We start from the raw sequence: 25,884 nt of genomic DNA, 5'->3' as shown, positions 1-25,884 counted from the left end.
ACAGGAAATAAAATTCAAAAGTTCATGAGGCTTTTCCTATCTACCTGGCCAGTGCATTGGAGTTGAGAGTGTTGTCCAGAGCGGTCACAATAAAGCACTCTGGGATAGCTCCCGGAAGCCAATACCATCGAATTGCGTCCACACTACCCCCAAATTCAACCCGGCGATGTTGATTTCAGCGCTAATCCCCTCACTGGGGAGGAGTACAGAAATCGATTTTAAGACCCCTTTAAGTCGACAAAAATGGCTTTGTCATGTGGATGGGTGCAGGGTTAAATCAATCTAACGCTGCTAAATTCGACCTAAACTCATAGTGTAGACCAGGGCCTCTGTGACAGTGTACCAGGCATTTGCTGCTCCGTGCTTGAGATCCTGCTGCCTTGGTGCACACTGCCCTGGGAAGAAGTCCTTTAATAGAAAAATGGCAGAGTTTGGACCCCCAGGCATTGCTCAGAAAGGCCTCTGAGGGTCTGCTGCTGGTGGAACCAGTGAGATGTAGTCCTTCAGCAGCTAGAAGGGCTGGGAGCAGGCAAAGGCCAATCAGGGCTCAGCAGACTAGATAAAAAGGGCTGGCTGCTTCTATCAGATGGCAATTCTTGGTTAAGCCAGGAGAGGCGAGGAAGAATCCTCCCTCTACCTTAGCCAAAGAAGCTTTTTGTTTAGGTCAGTGTGAGACTTTTGATTTATTCTGTGGCGTGTAGAGCAGCCATACGGAGTTAGATATTAATTGAATTACTGAAAATTAGGTGAACTCAACTGACAAGACACTCATGGGGTCAGACAGGTCTGTTACAATCTCCTAAAGCCAGTTAATGTAAAATAAGAACAATTTCACTTTATCGATGCTGCTCTTTCTGCTGGCACTGCTACACACATACACAACCCTCTAACTTTGCCATTTTCTAAGGACAAACTCCAAATTAAGTCTTTACTGAGATTCTAAAAAGTTTGAAGACATTTTTTCCATCCAGAATTTCTGTTCACTACTGAAAGGGCCAAAATACCACAAAAAAAGCTGTTTGTGGGATTTCTAATCCAGTATTACAGACTCAAAAACTTTCGGTACATTGGATAAATTTCAGATGAACATCCAAACAGTTGAAAGTAGAGAAGCTCAAACTAAAAGCTTGAATCTGAAAGCTCCTACTGTTCAGAGAAGTTTGGATGCATATCTGAATTTCACAGCTAGCCACCTCTTTGTATTGGAGTGAATTTTAAAAAAATGTCCAAATAACCTTGATCTTTGAGGAGTCTGGATCTAGATCCAGATTTGAACTTTGTGTCTCAGGTCCTTCTCTAGTTAGATGGTTATCCAAACTAAACCTGAAGCCCAAACCTTGTTAAAATCAAAGACCCAACCTGATACTTTTGGCCTAGCTATAATCTCATGTGACAGCCTGATCATGACTGCTTTCACAGCTAAAATCATTCAGATAACAGTTTGGATACTTTATTTTTACTGGTGAATTCAGTGCCTATGGCAGCTGGGTGTAGATAGACCAGGATTTTCAAAAGTGACCAGCACTTTTGGGTGCCCAATTTGTGATCCCTTAAAGAGGCCTGATTTTCTGAAAGTGTTGAGCATGAAAATCAGGTTCTTTTAGGGTGCCTCAATTTGAGCACCAAAATAACTGATCACTTGAAATTTTCTTCTGTAAAGGTATAAATATTACCAGATATCAGAAAAAAACAGCCACATAGGATATTTTTATATAAGAAAATAGAAAATGATTCACATTTATGGTGAATATCCACATAATGTGAATGTTCATAAACAATATCAATATGCTCTTAAAATTTAAAAAAATCAGACCCTCACTTGGCTAGGAGTTGGTTGGTACTAGCTAATTTTAATAGATTTTGAAAATAAATATGATGTTAAAAATAGGGCATGCCTACAGACTAAAGGCTACCATACTCCCAGGCTTAGATTAATTGAATATGGATATTGACTGTGATGAACACTCATTCAAAATGAAAATACAGGTGGATGCAGCAAATAGCACCATCAAGGTCACAGTAGGAAGCATTATACAAAATCTTACTATTAAAAACTGATATGGTTCACTCAAACTTCTCAAACATGAAGAAAGCTAGTAACACACACTTGTAGCAATGCTTGACCTTTAGGCTGGTGTACTGCATGTATATAAAATGCTGAGTTAGAAAACTGTCAGATAAAATATAGAGATGAGATAATAGCTGAGAGATAATGTTAAATGGGCTCCTAGTACGCTAAAACTATCAGGTTTCTCTGAAATGGCATGTGACCTCACTGAAGTATCAATTTCTTTTGTGTGCGCAGTGTTTGTTTTACAGAGTTAGGTGTAGGTGTACTGCCATCTGCTGGCAGGTTCCTTGTGGAGTCAACTTCTGTTTCTATCGGCCATGGTCCCAACAACAGATATTTCTTGTGATTTAGGGATTATGCCTTCTGAGAGCACTAGAACTGCCATGAATTACAACATAAGTTTCAATACTTGGGCATTTTCTTAGATGTAGAAACTTCCAGTCCTTTCTTCTTCACTAAGCTGATAAAAAAATATTAAAGGTCTCACTTCTGGATAGAAATACTATAATAAAATGCAGTTTCTAGAAGAACTCCAATAAAGAAGGCAGGAAATAGGCTCAATGTACAAAGACTTGTCGTTTCTATCAAATTCTTGCCTCAATTTTGGGGCTATGCATTTCAGAGTATTGCAGAATTAACAACTACAGAATCAATATCAGCTCACAGATTGAAAATCAAACTTACTAAAGCTCCTATCATGTTGGCAGCTTGGAATGGCCAAAGCCCTGCACCCTTACTGAAGTCCATATAGTGAATGTGAACAAATTACTTCATTGCTGTTGCACAGCAGGTGGGGGAGGGGGATTGAAGGTGAAATTTGGTCCCTAGTTAGGAAATACTATTCAGGAGTCAAATGAATTGTTTTAGCAGAGCAATAAGTTCATAGGCCAGTAAATTTCTGAGAGCCCAAAAACACTCCCCTGAGCACTGCAAGTTTCAGTGCTGTAACATGCCAGTATACACAGTGCACCTCTCTCCCAGCGCTGTGCCGTGACTACACAAGCCACATTAAAGCGCTGCTATGGCAGTGCTTTAACGTTGCCAATGAAGACATGCCCTAGGGAGTTACATTTACTGAGTGGGATCTGACAGCGAGGTGAAGAAGTGGTTTTACATGCTTCGGTCCTTGGTGACTTCCATGCACAGTGCTGATGATTCATCCTTAACTCTAATGTTGGTAGAATTACTGTTTTTATTTTATTTATGTTTTATTATTTTATTTCATGCTGTTCAAACATGCCCATGCAGTGCCTTAGGCACATGGACAATCTTTATAAAAATACACTGTCATAAATAAAATTGATTCACCCAAATAAAGAACAAAGGCTAAAAAGAACAAAGGCTGAAATGATCTCTCTCAAAACTAACTCCTCCTAACACCGTCCTCAGCCACAAAAGAAAAACAAATGAGAAAAGAGAACCCCCTCAGCATGAACTGATGATCAATCAATTTGGGTTCTGGCAAACAAGAACGTAGGAGCTGATTGGGATGTGTATCACCTAGTGCTATATATCCAATGAAGAGGTAGCCCTGGAGCCAAATAGTCACCATACGTCAATCCTGGCCCAGTGCCTGATATTGCTCACATTAATATCAATGGTAAATCTCCCATTGTGTTAAATATGAAAAGGATTTAGGCCTAAGATGCTGGTAAAATTAGCTTGCTTCAGATGGTATGAATCTTGAAGTTGGGAAGAGACTGCATTCGGGGACTGATCAAAAACCTCTGATGACATATGTATAAAATATTTTGCAGGTCTCATCACACGTAAAAAGATAACAGTGAAACAGGGAGAATTCTTGACCACAAAATACCAAGTTACAGCCTGGCAATGTTCAACCAGGATTAAAGCTCTCTGAAAATAAAACAGCATTTTGGACATGACTTTTAAAGTGGCCATAATGGAGTCTCCTCACTTTTTCTGCCAACAACTTTTCAGGTTTAACTAGTGGTGGGACAAACTGAGGACAGACAGATATCTGACTATCTAATCTGTGTCTAACCCCAGGTAGTTTGAGATCTGCATACACTTATTGCAGCCACAGAGAATTGCACCTGCAATACTGTGGCTGAATTTATTTGTGGGCACAAACTACAAGTGCAAAAAAACTGTCTGAGTTTTAAAACTCAGTTTCAGTCTGGGACTGAAAACAAAAATTGTTGTCTTTGGTTTGTTTATAATTAGTTCAGCAGTACAGCTGGCCTACAACCTAACAAAGTACCAAGAGAAAACCCAGTGTACGTTATGCTCTGCTAATGAGCACTGAGATCAGTTAAAAGAGTTTGGTCTCATCTATATTTTTAATGCAAAGGACTTAAACTACATTATTTGTATTTGGTAGGTGGCACTCTTCTCAGAGTCTGTATTGAACCAATGTTGCAGCACAGTGCTAAAGAGCACTGTAATATTCAGGGGGTTACTAGTATTTCCTCTGGCTCTTTGCCCTCCACAATACTTCTTCAGGGGGTTCCCTAAGTAGAGACACCTAGCAGAAAGATAATGTAGTCTTACTGGTTCTATGTAATCTCTTGAGGCTGGTGGAGGGAACAGCACAGCCAGCATTGTCCCAGTCCCACCCACTCCATACTGAGTTCCCACCATCTTCTCCCACCCCAACAGATCTTGACCCAGGAATGGTGCTGGAGGGGGAGGTAGTGCTGTAGAAATAGAGACAAGCCCTTACTTTCCCTCTTCTAGCGCAGAGTAGGGGAGATCTATGCACCGATCTCCTTGGCTGATTGGGCCATGTTCATTAAAGCTCCACTCTAGTAGGAGTGCTGACTGGGACTACTTAGTGCATAAGGTGAGCCATGTGCATCAGATCTGGCAGGATAGGAACCTAAAAAAGGAATTTGAAACAAAGGATTATATTAAATAACACCAAGGCTCTGATTTAGTCCCCAAAAGCCGATGAGACAGTCAGTCTGTCCTTAGCTCACCGTTTGCCTAGGTATTTCAGGGCTCTCAAGCCTGACACTCAGTGAGTCTGATCTTGCACGCCTTGCTCAAGCAATGCTCCCATTGACTCCCTCTAGAGTGCTGCCTGAGCAAGAAGTATGGGATATGGTGCCAAGTGTGCTGCACCACCCAATCAGAAGTGGGTAAGTAATGATTACTGAAATTCTGAATGGTCTCTTGCTAATGGTTTTTAAGTGATCGTGAATTTCAGTCCCCATCTCTCACTACTGATGCTCCTTCCATCCCTATTCCCACCACACACATTCCCTGTTTAGTTGATTTACCATTTTCTTTTCTTTGGAGAGGGATTCTCCATGGTAAAATAGATCTCATGTTCTGGTCCTTTGAATTTTTCAAAGGGCACAAGCCCTGAGACATTGTATTATAATGATATGTCAGTTTGTCCTCATTTGGTATGGAATAGTGTTAAGAATTTGATAACCCATACAGAAATGAGTCCACAATGGCATGAGGTGATGTGTTTATGTGAAAGAATATTTGTACTGTAGTAGATACCTTATTTTTATGATCAGTCCCAATAGATTATTATCAAACTAAAGTAAACCTCTTAAATGCTCAATTTGTGTGTGTAGATGAAGTTGTGCAGAAAGACCTCAGGAGAGAATGAAGTTTATGAGATTGTAAGCAAGCTGTGTTTATATAACTGTTTGGAAATTAAACAAAGAGTTGTTCACGGCTCATTCTGTACCCACTGTCATCCCTAACAAGCAGCCTAGAATGTTGTTTGGGATTCCATCATTCATAAGGCTGTAACTACACAATGAAACTACAGTTGAGATCTATCAACTAATCTGAATACTAATTTCATTTAAAAACAGATGTCACAATTTGTACATGATAAACATTCTGATCGTGAAATATACTAGGTTGGGAGTTTCTAAAACTGCTAAACAGTAATGGGCTAAAGCAGTGGTTCTCAAGCTTTCCAGACTATTGTACCCCTATCAGGAGTCTGATTTGTCTTGTGTACCCCCAAGTTTTACCTCACTTAAAAACTACTTCCTTACAAAATCATACATAAAAATACAAAGGTGTCATAGCACACTATTATTGAAAAATTGCTTAGTTTCTCATTTTTACCATATAATTACAAAATAAACCAAATTGGAATATAAATATTGTACTTACATTTCAGTGGATAGTATACAGAGCAATATAAACAAGTCATTGCCTGTATGAAATTTTAGTTTGTACTGTCTTCACTAGTGCTTTTTATGTAGCCTGTTGTAAAACTAGGCAAATATCTAGATGAGTTGATGTAACCCCTGGAAGACATCTGCATCCCCTCAGAGATACGTGTACCCTGGTTGAGAATCATTGGTCTAGAGCAGTCTTAATTTCTGTGAAACAAGTGTGGATTAGCTCCATCCTGTTGTGTTGCAATGAGGTTGATTCACAGTGGCAAATTTCATACTTTATAGACCTTGTCTTTCACATACCTTAGGGATTGAGGCACATGTCTTCCTGTTTCCTTCCTCAGCATTTCTTTTAGATCTGTCTTTGCAACATGGACTATGCACTAAGTAACACTGAACCCGAATCAGCATGTGCATTGTTTTGTTCAGATGCAGCCATATTGTAATTCTGACAATTGATAAGCAGTCTAATTAACACAATTAGGTTTTGATGTTTTGTGTGTACTATATTCACCCTTTTTTTTTCTTTAGTATTGATTGGATGGATCACATATGACTAGCATGAAAAAAAGTAATACATTTATAGCCTATACTCCTGAAGAGCAATATTAAAACCTTTCCCTCTACTACTTATGTTCTATCCATCAACCTTTTACATCCTGTTAAGTTTGACCCAAGGAGACAACTTCCTGTGATTGCTTCATGCCTATAAACGGCCAGACTCACTTTATGCAACACTAAATATTGTGGAACACTGTGGGCCAAATTCTCAATTTGTGTCTGCAAAATTCATAGCCATAATTGAATTGTGGGTGTAAAATGTGGGCATAAGTCAATTATAGACTCACATCTGGGTACTTGTTCCTCTAATTACATGATTGCTGGTGCAAATTGTTTCTGGAAAAGGATGACTTAGATTCAGCCTTTAGAAAATTTGGCCCGGTCTACACAAAATACCCTCTGCCCTCCTGAATTTTTTTTTTTTTTTTGTCAAAATTGTGTTTTAAAATAGAGAGGGAAGGGAACTAGTTGAAGGAAACTTAATTTTTTTCATATGTAGGATTTAAGATTAAGGCTTAAGGTTGAGGTTGAGAAATTGTGCTAGTTTTGTGTCTGATCCTGCACTCCTTACTCACACAAAACACTATAAGCGGTAGTTAGATGTCTAAATGCTGTCAGCCTGTTTCTTAAATTGTGAGCTCATCAGGGCAGGGACCATCTCAAGCTTTGTGTTTGCACAGCACCTAGCACAATGGGATTGCAGTCCTGATTCGTGCTGCATCTAAGCACTATTCTAAGATAAGTTATTAACAGTACGTTCCACTTGTAATTAATGAAATGGAGACTAGGAAGAGGTTCCTTTTAAAAATTTGGTGGTGTGTACATGTAGTTATATATTGTGCACATATTTGTTTACCTATATATTGTTATTCCAGTGGTAAAAAAGCATTATTAAATCACTCCAATTTCATTGCTCTGAAATGTGGTGAAACTTTTGGTTTCAGCCCTACAAAAGTGACTTTTTAACCAGTCAGACCCTATCCTGTGCAAATCAACTGATCTAAGATTTCTTTAGAGAGGATGAAGTTTGATGTCACTGTGTCCTCCTCAAAAAGGGCCCAGCTTTGCATTCCTAAGTCAGACAAAACTCCCACCAACTCAAACAATGAGATTAGATATGAAATACTACTTGTCACTCATAGATACCAACATATATATATATATATATATATATATATACACACACACACACACACACACACCTACTCCAGGTTGATTGACTCTTGTAAAGTGTGTGTGTGTGTGTGTGCATGCACACGTGCACACTTACAATAGTTAACCAAACCTGGGTCTGGATCCAAAATTTGCAGCTGATCCCTCTCTCTATAATGGGCCAACCCAAAGCACCAGACATCAGGTCTTCAAAGCCTGGATCCAGATCCAAATTTTGTGGCGCAGGCCTATCCCCTACTTCTTTTCAGGAAACCTATTCATCGGTGAGCTGACATTTCCCTGGACCTTATTTCAGCTGCCAGAGATTTTTTTTTTTTTTTTGGCCTTTTAGAAGTCTAATTGCAATTCTTGTGAGCCCCAAGGAATGAAGAGTCTTCTCTGCTTTAAAATTAGTAGCTGTGACTGCCAAAGTGACATGCAGAAACATTCTGAGGGGCAGCAAGAAAGCTTGGTGTGAGTTTGCAAGGCCACACAACAAAGTGTGCTGACTTTTTCAACTTAACAAATGCGGTTTTCCAAAATATGTCTTCCTCTTATTCCTATGGGGCTGCAACTAACAGAAATAATGCAAGCAGTCCTTAGACTTAACCACTTGATTTCCATTTCGGTGAACTTTCATCTCTCTTTCTTACTGCACTGCATGGTTTTTGCCTGAATGTTTTGAGTAACGGCTCCTCCACTAATAAAATTTTACAAGTGATTCTGAAAATAAACAATACTATGCTTATTCCTTTTTGTAACTCATGAAATAAATATTCCATCAAAGAGACTTTTATGTTTCACAGTGGCAGTTCTCAAATGACTTGCACGGTATCATGTTCAAAACCAGTGCACAGTCCATTTTTACAGTAGATTTACTCAATCACAGTTACTAATCAGATTAGTACTGCTTTTATGTCTGACAAATTTTAAAAGTTGGGGTCATTAAAGAACTTGCATAAAGTAAGAGAGCCTGTGGTGCTGGATTGTGCTTTTCTAGATAGCCATTTCTGACTTTGAAACAGGTTAATCAAATACTTTAAAAATTTATATAAATTAAGTTATTCTTTTAGAGCCCAATTCAGCAAAGCAATTACATCCCTCTGTGTTTAGCAAAACAATTTAAGCACATGTTTAAGTATGTACTTAAATAAAGCAAGGGCTTTGTTGAATCCGGGCCTTCAGCACAAATCCTGCTGATAACTACATTGCAAAGGCATGCTGGCAGGATGCTGGAAAATTCATTGTGTGCTGCAGGAACTCCATGGGTCAGATTTGGAGAACGCATGGTGAGGTGCCCTTTGTTACTATTATAAATACAAGTATTATGTAGGTTACTATGAGCTGGAAACTTCAACATTCATGCTTGGGGTTCTGAGTATGCCCCCTTACGTTCATGGTGCTTTGACTGGTACATTAGCTAACCCTCTCACTTAGCATTTGGTTAATAATAATAATATATATGGAGATATACCTATCTCATAGAGCTGGAAGGGATCTCAAAAGGTCATCAAGTCCAGCCCCCTGCCTTCACTAGCTGGACCAAGTACTGATTTCTGCCCCAGATTCCTAAGTGGCCCCCCTCAAGGATTGAACTTACAACCCTAGGTTTAGTAGGCCAATGCTCAAACCCCTGAGCTATCCTGCCTCAGAGGGCTGAGTGTTGAAAAGTCTGCTGCATGGCCAAAGGGCAGAGACTATGTTCCACGCTCTCCTCCCCCTTGTGCAAGATGTAGCCATTAGCATCTGAATCCTAACATTTAATATTATTCCTTCTCAAATGAGCCAGTTGGTCCAAAACATTAATAAAAAAATTTTCAGGGTTAAAATCAGCTTCCATGTTCTCACTTACATTGACCTCAGGAGGGATGAATGTGCATATCGCAGGATGGCCTTAGAACTGTATGGGCCAAATTTTGACCTTTTTCTCCTAAGTATCTTAGTCCACTGAAGTCAATGGAATTACTCCAAATTTACACTGCTGTAAATAAGAGCAGACGTGTATATGTAAGTTTATATATTATACTACATAGAAGACTGGTTATGCTGTAAAAAACATATCAAATCTTCAGCCTTACACACACAACACTACATTTGATTAGCGGTCAAGCTGTGGCATAAACTGAAAAAAGTCATTACAGCTCTTGAAGTAAATCTGTGAAATTATATAAAATGCCTGATTTTGATGCCAGGAACATACCTCCATATAAGTCAGCTATTCTCATAATTTAAACAAGAAAACTGCTTGAATCATTTGTACCACTAAAATTACACTGCACCAATGTCCTACGTTATGTGGTCACTATAGGGAAAACCTTTCCTCCCCAAATTGTTGGGGCCTGGAAGACCATGGACATAGCAGAATCGATTGTGTGTGACAGAGGAGGGAGACAGGGGCAAGATGAGAGAGTAGAAGATTTGGTTTGACATTGCAGAGCCACTGGTTAGTCTCTCCTGGAATTGTGGGAACAGGGGGAGGGGACGAGGTAGCAGCTGCAGGGGCTATTGCAGTGGGACTCCTGAAGCTACCTTAGGGTATGTCTACACAGCAATAACACACCTGTGGCTGGCCCATGTCAGCTGACTTGGGCTCTCAGGGTCCTAGAGCCCAAGCTCCAGCCTGAGCCCAGCGGCTACACTGCAGTTTTATAGCCCTGTAGCCTGAGCCATATGGGACCAAGTCAGCTGATGTGGGTGGGCTACAGGTGTTGTACTGCAATGTAGACATACCTATTGTGACTCCAGTTGGCTCAATGTGTGTGTGGGGAAAGGTCTGTAGTCCTGGAGTGAGAGCACAGAGAATTCTAGCCTCAAAAGCAAGTTATGCATGGTCTGTTCTTGAAATCAGTAAGTTCAAATAGACTGTCAGTGAAAGATGCCGTTGCTAATTCACCATGGACTCTGATTTTTGTACCTGGTCCTACTGTCTTCTGACCCCAAAACATACATCTAGGTAAACCTTTACACAGTGATTAAAATAACCTATACACTACATTTAAGCAGGTGTAAGGGAAGAGGAGTCCTTAACAGCTTTAAAAAGCCATTTAAAAAAAAATGCAACAAATATGTCAAGTGATTTCAATAGAAACTAATGTACCAGAATGTAAAAAAAACCCTAAAACGAAACAAAGAAAACACATCCTGCATTATACAGAGTCTCTGCAAAAAACGACCTTATGAGAAAGCTAATGTGGCACTGTTAGCAAGCCAAGAGTCAGGAAATGATCCAGTTAAGTTTGCACCATAACTTGAATTGTGACCCCTTGTGTGTATTGTATTGCATAATCTTTGACTACATGAGCATGTGCCATGTCTTAAACAATAGAGTACAATAGCATACAAGTTTTCTAAAACCTTAACCCACATACATGGCATCCTGTAGAACTCTGTCCTGGTCTGTGTATACCAGGCAAACAGACTGGGAAAGCCTAACTTTTTGGAAGAGAAAAGATGGAAATGAAGAAAAAACATTTTTTTTAAAAGGCTTCATTTTCCAAGGAGGCACCTAAATAAATGGATCTGTTTGGAAATGTAGGCCTCTGTCCTTTTTTTTAAAGACTGGATATATAAGGAGGTGTGTCCTACAGTGTGTAAAGAACAATATCTGATTATTATGATTTTATGAATAATAGTTGCAGATGTTTGTCACTCCCAATCTATGTATTATTTTTAGCAATTATGGGAAATTGATTTGATTTGTGACTGTTACAATTATGTTAAATAACCAAAATGTATAAATATACCCTAATCAAAAGATCATTCATAAAGTTAGTGAGATTAAAAATGGGGGTATGAAGGCTGCTACTGAAAGAAAATTGCTACTATGAAAACACTGTTGAAAAAATAATATATACAGTATGTATAAATCTGGAAAGACCAGCCAATGAAATTAGTCCCTAGCAAGGTTTTGGCACTTATAAATAATGGTAATAATTCATTTAATATGTAGCCCAGATTAGACAAATGTTTTCTTTTACAGCAGATTAAGTCCTCCTTGATGCTACTCATTAAAAGATTAAACCAGTTACAGGAATACCCGAAAACAAACATGAGGAATTAATAAACCGTTTTTAAAGGAAAACTCATTCAGTATGAAATTCACCCCTACTTTGGATATTCAGATCAAGTTCCCCTGGACCATTAAGCCCTTTTGTAAGGCTGTGCATATGGCTGTCTGCATCAGGTATATAGTGAGTGCAGCATAATACTAGCCCCAAATAAACCAGTATGTAAGGGGGTTTGTGATGGGGTGTATAGACCCCAATGGACGAGGGAGGGGCCAGAGAGGCCCTGGTGGCAGGGCTAGTCCCACCCAGCAGGCCTATCAATCATGCATGATAGGGAGGATGCCTTTAAAAGAGAGAAAGCTGCAGTCAGTGGTGAGGGGCAGATGATGGTGACTCCTGAAACTGTGGAGAGAATTCCTAGACAGGAAACCTTCACCCCAACGCTGAGTAGAGTCCCAGGGTAGGACAGACCATTTGAGCCTGTCTCAGAGACCCAGCCAGAGTGACTTCCCCAAACCCATTGCACTGGGGCCAGATTGTGGGCAGCACTATAGACTCACCACCCACCCCCTTTGCTGGGACTGCAAGGAGGGAGTATCCCTGAATGCATGGGGGGGTTGTGACTTTCATTTTGATCCCCCAACTGGAGAGAGACTTAAAGAGGCCCACAAAGGGCAGACCCCACCCCTGCAAATAGTAGGGAAGTGGGGACTGGCTTGTGACCACTCAGTGTAGCTAACTGAGCGTGGTCAGGCTCCCCAGGCTCCCCGAGAGAGGAACCTCCAAGGACTTTGTTACAGGGTGGTTGGGGGGTCCAGCTGGAGAATGGGGTAATGATTATATGGATTCAGTAGCCTAGAAGGTTTATGTTGGGGCAAGGAGTGGCAGTATACAGTTCCAGTGTATGGACGGGCAGCCCTGGAGATCTGCCCATGAGTTGAGTGTAAGAGTTAGTTCCTCTAGCCCCAAGGAGATTTCCACACAGAACCCAGTTTGCTTCAGGCTTTGCAGGAGCGGATAAATCTAGCCTCTAAATAAATAATACAGCTCAAAGTAAGTGTTTCTTGCTCCATAAGATAAACAGGGGCTTTGAATGCAGAGGAGATAGTAAGCTTAGCCCCTATAGGAGCAGAGGGCTGCCTCTCATCACTCAGCAATGACTCCTCAAACAGATTAGCCTTTTAAGTGCTAGTTTACTGCTACTGACAATGCCTCATATGTCTAAACTCCTGGAATGCTACCAATGCCAATATGTGTGTGTTTGCCTCCTATCCTCCCCTCTCTTTTTGACTCTTCTTTTCTTTCTTTTGTCAAGGGAAAGAAGTAGCAGACACACATCACCTGTAAGGTCCATTGTGAAGAGACCTTACCTCTCTGTGCATTTGGCTCCCCAACTTCCTGCTCATGCTTCCCACCTAATTCACCAGTCAGTCCTGCCCCGACATTCCCATTGTGGCCTTCTCTCCTGATGGCTCCCTCAACTCCCTTCCTTCAGGTAGTTTTCCTCCAACTGTCCTCTCCTGTTGCTAGTGCCTTCTCTACTGAGCCTCCAGTCAGTCGTCTCCCTGCTTCTCCCATGCTGTTGCCCTATAACTTTATTGACATGAAATATTACGCTGTATTCTCAAGGTACATGCAACATAATTTGAAAGACAAACAGAGTAGTATTTGAAGTATAGATTTTAATTTACATATTTGCCAGAGGCTTTTAAGAAATGGCAAGCTGCAATATATCTTAAGCTATTTCTGCTGTTTCTCTCATTTTCCCTAACGTCATTGATATTTTTCTTCTTTACCATTTAAAAACAAAAATAATTCTGTTAATGTCAGAAAATGTTTCTCCCTGATCTTGTGTGTTGTACAATGGAGTATGTGATGCCACTAAACTGATTTCTTCTCTCCTCAGACACACAACAAAACCTGTCCTCTTTTGGAGCTTGATCTGTGACCTTCAGGATCAGTGACCAGATCCTTGCAAGTCTTACTCACGTGAGATATCCTGTCTCATACAGGTTTTCCTACTGAAGTCGAATAGACTACTTAGGTGAGTAAGGCTTTGCAGGATCAAGCCCTAGGCCTTTAGCATCTTTTATATCTAAGTGGTGGTTACTAACGCTTGGAGCAGAGCTGCCTCTGTTCAGAACTGTCCACTACTGTGAGGTGATTTGTTTAGGGAAAAGATGCTGTTTTAGGATACATAACAATTTGTTTTGCTGCTTTATCTCTCCAAAAGTCAGTATGTTGGCTCGCTAGGGTTCAGTCTAGTTCTTTCAGCACTTCCCCTCATAGTTCAAATTGCATATCGGTATATGATAGTCCTGCATGGCCTGTTGCCAGGTTTGCAGATTCGGTTATTTAGGTCAGCCTTCTCTCTTTGCAGTCAGTCGCAAAACTTCTATTAACTTCACTGGGAGAGGAATCTACAAGTTAAGTCACTTTCTTTGGCCTGCTTTAGATATTCAGAGGATGAGACACAACCTGTGGCAAGAAGACATTCAAATAATATTGAGCTATTTAAAAAATGCTGGCTTTATTGCCTCAGAGATTCTTTGTACAGACTGGCTTGATAATTCAAATTACCATGTGAATGATAAGCTGCAGATTCAGAATTTAAGCTCAATTTTTCACGCCTAGGCCACAAGGATCTGTGAGCTCTACAGTAGCAGCATACTTGTCCTCTTAGGAGTGGAGGAGAGAAGTATCTCCCCTGTTGCTGTTACTGACCCCCTCTGGCCAATTAATGGTTGTTGGGCTCAGGAGGGAGCTCTGTCAGGCTCTAAATCTGAAAGCTATTAGTCTTGACTATACAGCTTCTAAAGAAAGAAAACAGAAGCTATAGGCTTCCTAATGTATACTTGTGCTAAACGAGTGATGACCAATTGCATTATTTGTTTCTTATCAGAGTTCACAGTGCACATGAACAAGTAAGTCATTTCCAGTAAGCCTTTGGCTACAATAAAATGTTTTAAATACTGAGTCATTGTTGGCAGACTTCCTTATTTACAGCAGTAAAATTCTTTGTGGTGTGTAGGTCACTGCAAACCACTAATTGACTCTCCCACCCAATGATAATTAAAAGTTGTTAAAGAGAAAGAAATGAACTTTAGAGGAAACATCCACTGGCAGGCAAATATTTATTTTATAATTTATGGATATTTAAATACAAATATGGTGGGGAAGGGGGGTAGAATTGATGTCAGAGGTGACTGATAATTGTCTGTGGAGCCTTTTGCCTTTAGGTCAGCACTTGTAATCTAGCCTAGGTAATGGGTTTTGTCCAGAAGTTCTTACTAGCTGATGGTTTGTGAGTGGCCGATGTATAATAAACTGGCATTCTAACACTGTCAGTGTTAAATGGCACCTTTTGGACAGTATGAGCCTGAGCTCCACAGTGAAGCCATTCTGGTGGGCACCCCAGCTCAGTGTGCAACTTCTTTCTCCACACATATGCCACATACAGAGAATTGGAGGTGGGAGTTTGGGGAAATAAATCACATGCACAGAACTATGTTTAGCTGTAGAGGGATTATGGGAAACATTGGATAGAAGGGGGAATCTGTGATGTGCTCCAATCAATGCCACAATAAATGAGGAGATGACATCTTTCTTCATGGGGCTGAAATATCCCCACTGAGTTCTCAGGCAGCATGAAGCAGCTCTTACTACTACATCACATGACACTGGAGCATGCGCAGTAAATATCATGCTAGTATTTCATCCTCTGACCTGGGAGCCCCCTGCCTACAGTATTGTCTGAACCAGTTCCAATGAGCATAGAGATTGAACGGCCCTCTCACCACTAGAAGTAGTCCTTTCAGAAAAGGGCTGAGGAACATATATGGGTTGAGGAAATGTACTGCCATTATCTGTGCTCTAGCTTTTCTGTGGATAAAGAGAGGAATTCAGTTTCCATAACTGTCAGCCTAGCATCTTTCACAAGCATAAAATTCACTGGATGGGAGAAGACCGTACAAAATGTGAAGCTGAATCCCAAGTTGGGCTGGTGAACTTACATTTTCCATCCTTTTTTTACTGTCCTTCCTATAACAACCACATAGGTGGATAATAATCTCCAAAATAGAGAGAAAATTCTTCACAAACTGAGTTTGTGGGATTATTACCATGCAAGGGAAATATCATTTCATTTCCTAAGAGACTGGAAAAGCTTTTTAATAATTCCTGTCAGAATGTGCTTCTAATGGAAATGGTTTTGCAACTGGAAACATTGTCTAGTTAATGACAATCAACTGCATAGTGAAAGTTAGAATTTACTGATTAATAGTTTATGTATGAAGTAGTTTAGTTGGCAGGCAATGGACTGAAAGTGACATGGAAGGATTAACAGATTAAAAAGCAGTGCCCCCAGTTTCAGTTGTTCATGCAGCAAACACCCATCCCCGAACACTCACCACACCCACCATAGCAACAACCGTCTGTTTTCAGAACATCCACAGTGCACATTTGTTTATTTTTTGACATTTTTGTTAAAAGTCAAAGTCTGCGGGGTTTAGTGCACCAAGAATAGCACTGATGGGGAAATGCCTTATCCTACACTTAAACTCCCAGCATACACATCTCAGACCATTTTAGGCATAGAATTGTTATATCACTTTTAAATGTTCAAAACTCCATACAGAGATTAAATAATTAATCCTCACAACACCTCTTTCAGGATGGTGAGTCAGTGTTTTTTTTCCCAGAAGAGGAAAAATTGAGATGGAGAAGTGGCTTACCCAGAGGGACCAGTGCCAGGATCTCAGTAATCTGTCCTTTTCATTATTTACCACTTCCTCAATTTTTGCATCACATGCACAATTTATCAGTGATGATTTTATGTTTTCCAACACGTTATTGATAAAAATATGAAATAGCATAGGGCCAAAAATGGATCCCTGAAGGACTCCACAGGTAATAAATCCACTCAGTGATGAGTCCCTGCTTACAGTTATATTTGGAGACCTATCAGTTAGCCAGTTTTTAATCCATTTATTATGTGCCATGTTGATTTACTATTATTGTAGGTTTTTTTAATCAAAATGTTGGTAGCAAGTCAAACACCTTACAGAACCCTAAGTATATTATGTCAACACTTTATCAACCAAACTTGTATTTTCATCAAAAAATGATATCAAGTTGGTTTGAGAGGATCTATTTTTCATAAATGCATATTGTTTGGCAGTAATTACATCACCCTCCTTTAATTCCTTATTAATCGAGTCCAGCTGCTCCATTATCTTTCCAGGGATCAGTGTCAGGCTGATAGACCTAGAATTACCCAGGTCATCCCATTTACCCTTTTTTAAAATTGGCACAACATTAGCTTTCTTCCAGTCTTCCCCAGGGCTCCAAGACTTATTGAAAGTCAACATTGATGGTCCAGCGAGCTACTCAACCAGCACTTTAAAAACCCCTTGATTGCAAGTCCAGACCTCTTGATTTAAAAATGTTTGTTAGTAGCTTCTGTTTATCCTCACCATATGATAAAACACCATCTGTTTCTTCCCCAAATACAGAACAGAAATATTTACTGTACACTTCTGCCTTTTCACATTATTATTGTTAATTCTACCATTTCCATCTAGCAATGGACTAATACCATTGTTGGGATTCTTTTTATTACTAATATATTTAAAAATCTCCTTCTTATTTACCTTAAATGCTGCTGGCCATAGTTTTCTCCTTGTGTCCCTTTGTTTCCCTTATCAATAATTTCCTAACCACTGATTTATATTACTGTCAACTTCCCCTTTCTTCCATTATGCATTTATTTTATTTTTATAGCTGCCTTCACTTCACCTCTAAATCAGGTTAGTTTTTTTTAACCCTCCCATCCTTCTTCAATTGTGGGATTATAACTTTCTGGGCATCTAGTAAGGTTTTCTCAAACGATTCCCAACTATCATTCACACTCTTCTGATTAAATTCTTCCTCCCAGCTGATTTGGCTCATAATTGTTTTCATCATTGTGAAATTGGCCCTATTAAAGCACCAAGTATACATATATTATTGCTCTAGACTTCATTCCCATTTTAAATGCGATCAAGTCATGATCACTTGTACCTAAGCTACCATTAATTTTTAGTTCTGTGACTAGTTCCTCTTTATCTATTAGGAAAAGGTCTAATAAAGAATTCCCGGGGTTGGTTGCAACACTTTTTGAGTTAGGAAATTGTCATCTGTAATGTTTAGAAATTCCAAGGATGATTTAGCAGTGGCAGCATGAAACTCTAGCATAAGTCACTCAAATTGAAGTCTCCCATAATTATGAAGTTTTTTTTTTCCCTACACATTGTAGGCGACTGCGTAAGGAGGTGGTCTTTCTATTCCCTAGTGTGATTTGATGGTCTGTACTAGACACCAGGTAACACCCCATCTTGTGTTTTATACTGTGCTTTTTATTGTTAAAAAATATCCAAACTACCACCAAATAAAAACTCTAAGGAGAACCATTAATTTGAAACCCAGGTTTCCACTGGAAAATTATTATATGTTATTCCTTCCTAAGTGTAGTACTTTGCATTTTAATTTACTGAATTTGATCCTATTTAATTCAGACCATTTCTCCAGTTTGTCAAGATCATTTTGAAATCTAATCCTTTTGTCCAAAACGCTTTCAATCCCTCCAAGCTTGGTATCATCCTCAAACTTTATAAGTGCACTTTCTGTGCCTATGACAGGTTCTCTGTCACACCCCTTTTCCAGAGCCCACTGGCTGTCCCAATAAAGTGCAGAGAGGCTTCCAGTTATGCAGCACCCATGGCTTTATTTATACACACACACAGTTCTCCCACCACCAGTGTTGAGCTACATACAAGGCTTACAGAGTTAGTTCCCTCTTTTCCTGCAGTCAGCCCACAGCTAGGAGACTGACCTTTCCCTGGCTGGGCTTTTCTTCTGACTCCCAGCCCTTATAATTGCTGGCTTGTCAGGCCCGCAGGTGGAGCCAATCCCCAGGCCAGGCATCAGGTCTGTTTCACCAGCCCCAATCTATTTCTCTTGATTGGAGCTGGCTGAGCAGAGGTAATTAGGTGCTTTTGCACCAGCACCCTGCTACAGTGCCATTATTATCCAAAACATTTATGAAGATATTTGATAGAACTGGACTCAGGACAGATCCCTGTGGGATCCCATTCGATATGCCCTTCTAGCTTTATTGTGAACCAGTGATGATTATTCTATAAGTAAGGTTTTCCAACTAGTTGTGCACCCACCTTACAGTTGGTTCATCTAGACTATATTTCTCTTGTTTGTTTATGAGAAGGTCATGTGAGGCAGTATCAAAAGCCTTACTAAAGTTGACACATATCCCATCTACTGTGCCTCCCCCCCTCCATCCACAAGGCAGTCAAAGAAGGATAGTAGGTTAGTTTGACATGATTTGTTCTTGAAAAAATCAATGTTGCCTCTTACTTATTACCTTATTTTCTTCTAGATGCTTACATTATTCTCATTAGACCCCATCAGTTCAACAGAAAGCACAGCAGAGATCACTGGAAAATCTGAAAATAGAACTTTGCTAGCTTACATATTTTAAAATGATATGCACATACTGTGATACCAGATCCTAAATGGCCCAGTTTCAGAAGCCTATAAACGTTCTGTTAAATGTGTCATTTAAGAAGTTGTTTTTAAGGGTTTTTTTCCCATGTGGGTTCAAACTATACCATAGCAAATTTAAATTAAATCTCAAGAAAAACTTCCTAACTGTAAGAATAGTAGGACAATGGAACAGACTGCCTCAGGAGGTCATAGAAGCTCCTTCACTGGAGGTTTTCTTGGATGGTTTACACAACAAATCCTGCATCTTGGCGGGGGTTAGATTACTCTTGTGGTCCCTTCTAACCCTATGGTTCTCTGATTCTATGACAACACCCCTGCCACTCCAGCAGAGGGCTTGGTGTGGGATATGCATGCACACTGACACACCTTCCTCTGATGGAGTGATAGGACAACCCTTTGCTCAGTGCTGGGTAGTCTGGAGCCTCCTTCCTCCTTAACTGGAGCCTCCTCTGGAGACTGAGTGGCAGGTGAGGAAAGGTAGAGGGAGCAGCAGGTGGGACAAGGGATCCCTCTCCTTCTCTGGCAGATGAGGGTGGCAGAGCTGGATGGGCCAGGAGTTGAGCTAATCAATATCTCCTCTCAAAAAAAATTTTTTGTAGAAAATAACTTTTTGACCAATATTTTAATTTTCACCAAAAAAAGTTTGGTTGAAATTTTTCAATTTTAGATCAAAAGTTTTGAAACATTGAAAGATTTAATTTAGATGGGTAGAGGAAGCACTTTCATTCACTCTTTTAAACCCTCCTCCACCGTTTCTCCCTCCCACCCCCAGTGGAAAAAAGCAAAATTGGTAAGAGACAGTTGTTTGTTTCCCCCATTGAAACAAAACAACATTTTTGAAATATTTAAAAATGTTCATAAAAAAAAACAAAAATATGTCAGAAAATTTCAAATAAAACAATCGGCTAAATTTTCTTTTCACTTTTTTGCAGAATATATGTACCTATATTTTTTTTTTTACCAGCTTTAGCCATCGGCTCCCTTCCTTGTTCTTTGATGGTGCCGAAAGCTTGCTGGCACTAATGAACTGAAGGTTGTTAGAGGTATAACAGATTGGGAGTTGCCCTGTAATAATTTAGGAATATTAGATGTTGATCTAGTTATTGGGATGTTTATTTAATAGGTGGCTGTCAGGAAAAACAAGCAGGATGGAAAAGAATGGCTTGAGATAAACTAGCTCTCAGCAAACACTTGAGAGTTGATAAGGGACAAACTGGCTCTGGGGACTGCGGCTCAATTTCCTGACGAGTCTACAATACTGGTTTTGATCAGGAGGGTCAAAGCATGGGAACAAAATAACTATAGCAGGATTTAAAAGGAACTCTCTCTCTCAAGAGAGTCGTGGTAATTGTTTGGGGGAACCAGACCGAGATACAAGGACCCCACTGGGGTGTCTAAAGAAGCTAGGTCTGGCTAGATCACCATCAGGGGATAAGTATCAGAGGGGTAGCCATGTTAGTCTGGATCTGTAAAAGCAGCAAAGACTCCTGTGGCACCTTATAGACTAACAGACGTATTGGAACATGAGCTTTCATGGGTGAATACCCACTTCGTCAGATGCATCAGGGGATAGTAAGATTTTAGTTAAGATGGCCATGCTTTAGACCAGGGATTGGCAACCTTTGCCCCGTGGCCCGCCAGGGTAAGCACCTTGGCGGGCCGGGCCAATTTGTTTACCTGTCGCGTCCACAGGTTCGGCCGATCGTGACTCCCACTGGTTGTGGTTCGCTGCTCCAGGCCAATGGGGGTTGCGGGAAGTGGCACGGGCCGAGGGATGTGCTGGCCACTGCTTCCCACCGCTCCCATTGGCCTGGAGCAGTGAACCACGGCCAGTGGGAACCACGATCGGCCAAACCTGCGGACGCGGCAGGTAAACAAAACGGCCCGGCCCGCCAGAGTGCTTACACTGGCGAGCCCCATGCCAAAGGTTGCCGATGCCTGCTTTAGACTGTTTGCTGTTTTTAAATCTTTTTTTCTCTAAAAGCTTTGTTCCTACTGCAAAAATAAACAATACTTCTGTTCTAAGAGGGCTGTCCTCATATACCACTAGTGACAGACTCTTGAAGGGAAGAACTACAGGAGTCCAAACCCAATTGCACTTGCAGGATAAGAATGATTGATACACAGAGTACTGTAGTCCGGGGCCCAGTATAAGAATGGGTGAATTAGGACATATGTCATGTTATAGTATGACATGTCATATTATATTATGACATGACACTGTAATAGTTGAAACCTTTTGACTGTTATATTTTAGTATAGTATACTATATATTTGAACATAAAAGTCAAAAGGACAAAGTATGTTTACTTTTTTCCCTAAATGATGTGTAAGGCTACGTTTTAGTCACGGGTATTTTTAATAAAAGTCATGGATAGGTCACGGGCAGTAAACGAATATTCACGTCCGGTGACCTGTTCATGGTTTGTACTGTATACCCTTGACTAAATCTTGGGTGCTTTGGGGGGAGGGGCAAGCTCACGGCACAGGATCCCCGCTGCTGCTGAGGAGCATGGGGGGACATGGCAGCTCGAGACCCTCGCTGGTACTGGGCGGGGCGGGGGGCACTGCAGCCAAAGACCCTGGCTGCTGCTGGGGATGGGGCAGGCAGCAGCACACGGCCCAGGATCGCGACTGCTGCTGTGGTGGGGGGGGGGGGTGGCACCTGGGACCCCTGCTGCTTAGGGCGGGCACAGTGGCTTGAGACTACCCCAGCAGTGGCCAGTGAGGCTGGCCCAGGGGCTGCTCAGGCGGCCCCCAGGCCAGACACACTGGGCTGCTGCAGAAGTCACGGAGGTCCTGGAAAGCCATGGAATTCATGTTCCGTGACCTACATGACAGACTCACAGCCTTAATGATGAGCCTTAAAATTCCTCAAACAACCTCTCTCTTCCTCTGTACCAATCACCCACACTCTCTTCATCCAATTCCTTACTCAAAATGTTTCTTCTGCAATTATCCACCATAGAAAGAAATCTCACTTAAGAAATAATTCTTATTAACATAAATAACCATAATAATAATATTCTAACCCTTCATTTTTGAGCTTGCACCTCTACAGACCAACTTGTCTGTTACATGTATGCAGTGATGTTGGGCTATTTTAGACGGTAAGCTGATTAGTGCAGGAACCATAGCTTCCTCTACACAAGCACCTAGGCCCCAGTCCCGCAAGCTGCTTCATGCAGGCATACTGCTTTGCTCATGGAGCATTGAAATCAGTTGGATTCTGCATGGGCAGATGGGTCTGCAGAGCTAGTGATGGGTGTTATAGAAATGCAAAAAAGAAAAAGTGCCAAATGCACTGCAAAGGCTCAATAACTAATGATACCTCTTTGCACCTAATGGGGACAAAGTTTCAAAAGTGGCCTCTGATTTTAGGCACCTAACTTTATACCCCTGGGAGCTGATTTTCAGAAATGCTGAGTCCTCACATCTCCAGCTGAATACAATCAGAGCCACAGGAGCTCGGCACCTCTGAAAAATCAGGTACTGAGCTTCTAAAGCTCAGGGAGGAACTCGCTGAGAATCTGAAAGTAGAAGGCAGCCTGGGTGAAAGTTATCATGAAATCATAGAGTTTGCAATTCTAAGGAAGGGTAGATGGGAGAACAGCAAAATAGAGACAATGGATTTCAGGAAGGCAGATTTTGGTAAGCTCAGAGAGCTGATAGGTAAGGTCCCATGGGAATCAAGACTGAGGGGAAAAACAATTGAGGAGAGTTGGCAGTTTTTCAAAGGGACACTATTAAGGCCCAAAAGCAAGCTATTCCGCTGGTTAGGAAAGATAGAAAATGTGGCAAAAGATCACGTTGGCTTAACCACGAGATCTTGCATGATCTAAAAAATAAAAAGGAGTCATATAAAAAATGGAAACTAGGACAGATTACAAAGGATGAATATAGGCAAACAATACAGGAATGCAGGGCAAGATTAGAAAGGCAAAGGAACAAAATGAGCTCAAACTAGCTACAGGAATAAAGGAAAACAAGAAGACTTTTTATCAATACATTAGAAGCAAGAGGAAGACCAAAGACGGGGTAGGCCCACTGCTTAGTGAAGAGGGAGAAACAGTAACAGGAAACTTGGAAATGGCAGAGATGCTTAATGACTTCTTTGTTTCGGTCTTCACCGAGAAGTCTGAAGGAATGCCTAACATAGTGAATGCTAATGGGAAGGGGGTAGGTTTAGCAGACAAAATAAAAAAAGAACAAGTTAAAAATCACTTAGAAAAGTTAGATGCCTGCAAGTCACCTGGGCCTGATGAAATGCATCCTAGAATACTCAAGGAGCTAATAGAGGAGGTATCTGAGCCTCTAGCTATTATCTTTGGAAAATCATGGGAGACGGGAGAGATTCCAGAAGACTGGAAAAGGGCAAATATAGTGCCCATCTATAAAATGGGAAATAAAAACAACCCAGGAAACTACAGACCAGTTAGTTTAACTTCTGTGCCAGGGAAGATAATGGAGCAAGTAATTAAGGAAATCATCTACAAACACTTTGAAGGTGGTAAGGTGATAGGGAACAGCCAGCATGGATTTGTAAAGAACAAATCATGTCAAACCAATTTGATAGCTTTCTTCGATAGGATAACAAGTCTTGTGGATAAGGGAGAAGCTGTGGATGTGGTATACCTAGACTTTAGTAAAGCATTTGATACGGTCTCGCATGATATTCTTATCGATAAACTAGGCAAATACAATTTAGATGGGGCTACTATAAGGTGGGTGCATAACTGGCTGGATAACCGTACTCAGAGAGTTGTTATTAATGGTTCCCAATCCTGCTGGAAAGGCATAACGAGTGGGGTTCCGCAGGGGTCTGTTTTGGGACCAGCTCTGTTCAATATCTTCATTAACGACTTAGATATTGGCATAGAAAGTACGCTTATTAAGTTTGCAGATGATACCAAACTGGGAGGGATTGCAACTGCTTTGGAGGACAGAGTCATAATTCAAAATGATCTCGACAAATTAGAGAAATTTGTTAAACAGGATGAAGTTTAACAAAGACAAATGCAAAGTGCTCCACTTAGGAAAAAAAAATCAGTTTCACACATACAGAATGGGAAGAGACTGTCTAGGAAGAAGTACAGCAGAAAGGGATCTAGGGGTTATAGTGGACCACAAGCTAAATATGAGTCAACAGTGTGATGCTGTTGCAAAAAAAGCAAACATGATTCTGGGATGTATTAACAGGTGTGTTGTGAGCAAGACACGAGAAGTCATTCTTCCGCTCTACTCTGCTCTGGTTAGGCCTCAGCTGGAGTATTGTGTCCAGTTCTCGGCACCGCATTTCAAGAAAGATGTGGAGAAATTGGAAAGGGTCCAGAGAAGAGCAACAAGAATGATTAAAGGTCTTGAGAACATGACCTATGAAGGAAGGCTGAAAGAATTGGGTTTGTTTAGTTTGGAAAAGAGAAGACTGAGAGGGGACATGATAGCAGTTTTCAGGTATCTAAAAGGGTGTCATAAGGAGGAGGGAGAAAACTTGTTCACCTTAGCCTCTAAGGATAGAACAAGAAGCAATGGGCTTAAACTGCAGCAAGGGAATGTGACAGGTTGGATCACAGAAACCCCCTTGAGAACTGCCATCCGATGTGCCAAGACTACCTCTGCTCCTGTTTTCCCTGCCAGCTCAGGACTCCAGCACCCTGTCTTGCTGAGCCAGACTCTCCCATCTGCTCCAACACGGACCCAGGGTCTGAATCACTTGCCCCAAAGCTGCAAGTTTACCTGAAAACAGCTCACAGAAGTGTGCTTGTCTTTAGCACTCAGATGCTCAACTCCCAATGGGGTCTAAACCCAAATAAATCCGTTTTACCCTGCATAAAGCTTATGCAGGGCAAACTCATAAATTGTTCGCCCTCTATAACACTGATAGAGAGATATGCACAACTGTTTGCTCCCCCAGGTATTAATACATACTCTGAGTAAATTACTAAATAAAAAGTGATTTTATTAAATACAGACAGTAGGATTTAAGTGGTTCCAAGTAGTAACAGACAGAACAAAGTAAGTCACCAAGCAAAATAAAATAAAATGTGCAAATCTATGTCTAATCAAACTAAATACAGATAATCTCACCCTCAGAGATGCTTCAGTAAGTTTTTCTCAGACGGACACCTTCCAGGCCTGGTCACAATTCTTTCCCCTGGTACAGCTCTTGTTCCAGCTCAGGTGATAGCTAGGGGATTCTTCATGATGGCTCCTCCCCTTTGGCTCCTCTCCCACCCCTTTATATATCTTTTGCATAAGGCGGGAACCCTTTGTCCCTCTGGGTTTCCACCCCCCCTCACTGGCAAAGCACCAGGTTAAAGATGGATTCCAGTTCAGGTGACATGATCACATGTCACTGCAAGACTTCATTACTCACTTGCCAGCACACACATATACAGGAAGACTCACAGGTAAA

The 25,884-nt window shown here is 40.9% G+C and overlaps 1 long non-coding RNA gene across 1 annotated transcript in view; it reads left to right on the top strand.

Moving 5' to 3' along the window:
• LOC117873568 overlaps positions 1-25,884 on the top strand; it is a 74,336-nt gene that overhangs the window by 40,840 nt on the left and 7,612 nt on the right. Inside the window, exon 2 of the long non-coding RNA XR_004644760.1 lies at positions 13,816-13,953. This is a non-coding gene — a long non-coding RNA (uncharacterized LOC117873568). The remainder of the gene's footprint in view (positions 1-13,815; positions 13,954-25,884) is intronic.

This window comes from Trachemys scripta, chromosome 2 (genome assembly GCF_013100865.1).
Source record: "Trachemys scripta elegans isolate TJP31775 chromosome 2, CAS_Tse_1.0, whole genome shotgun sequence".
NCBI lineage: Eukaryota > Metazoa > Chordata > Testudines > Emydidae > Trachemys > Trachemys scripta.
The sequence above is the reverse complement of the archived record's forward strand: the minus strand, read 5'-3'. Positions and strand labels throughout refer to the sequence as shown.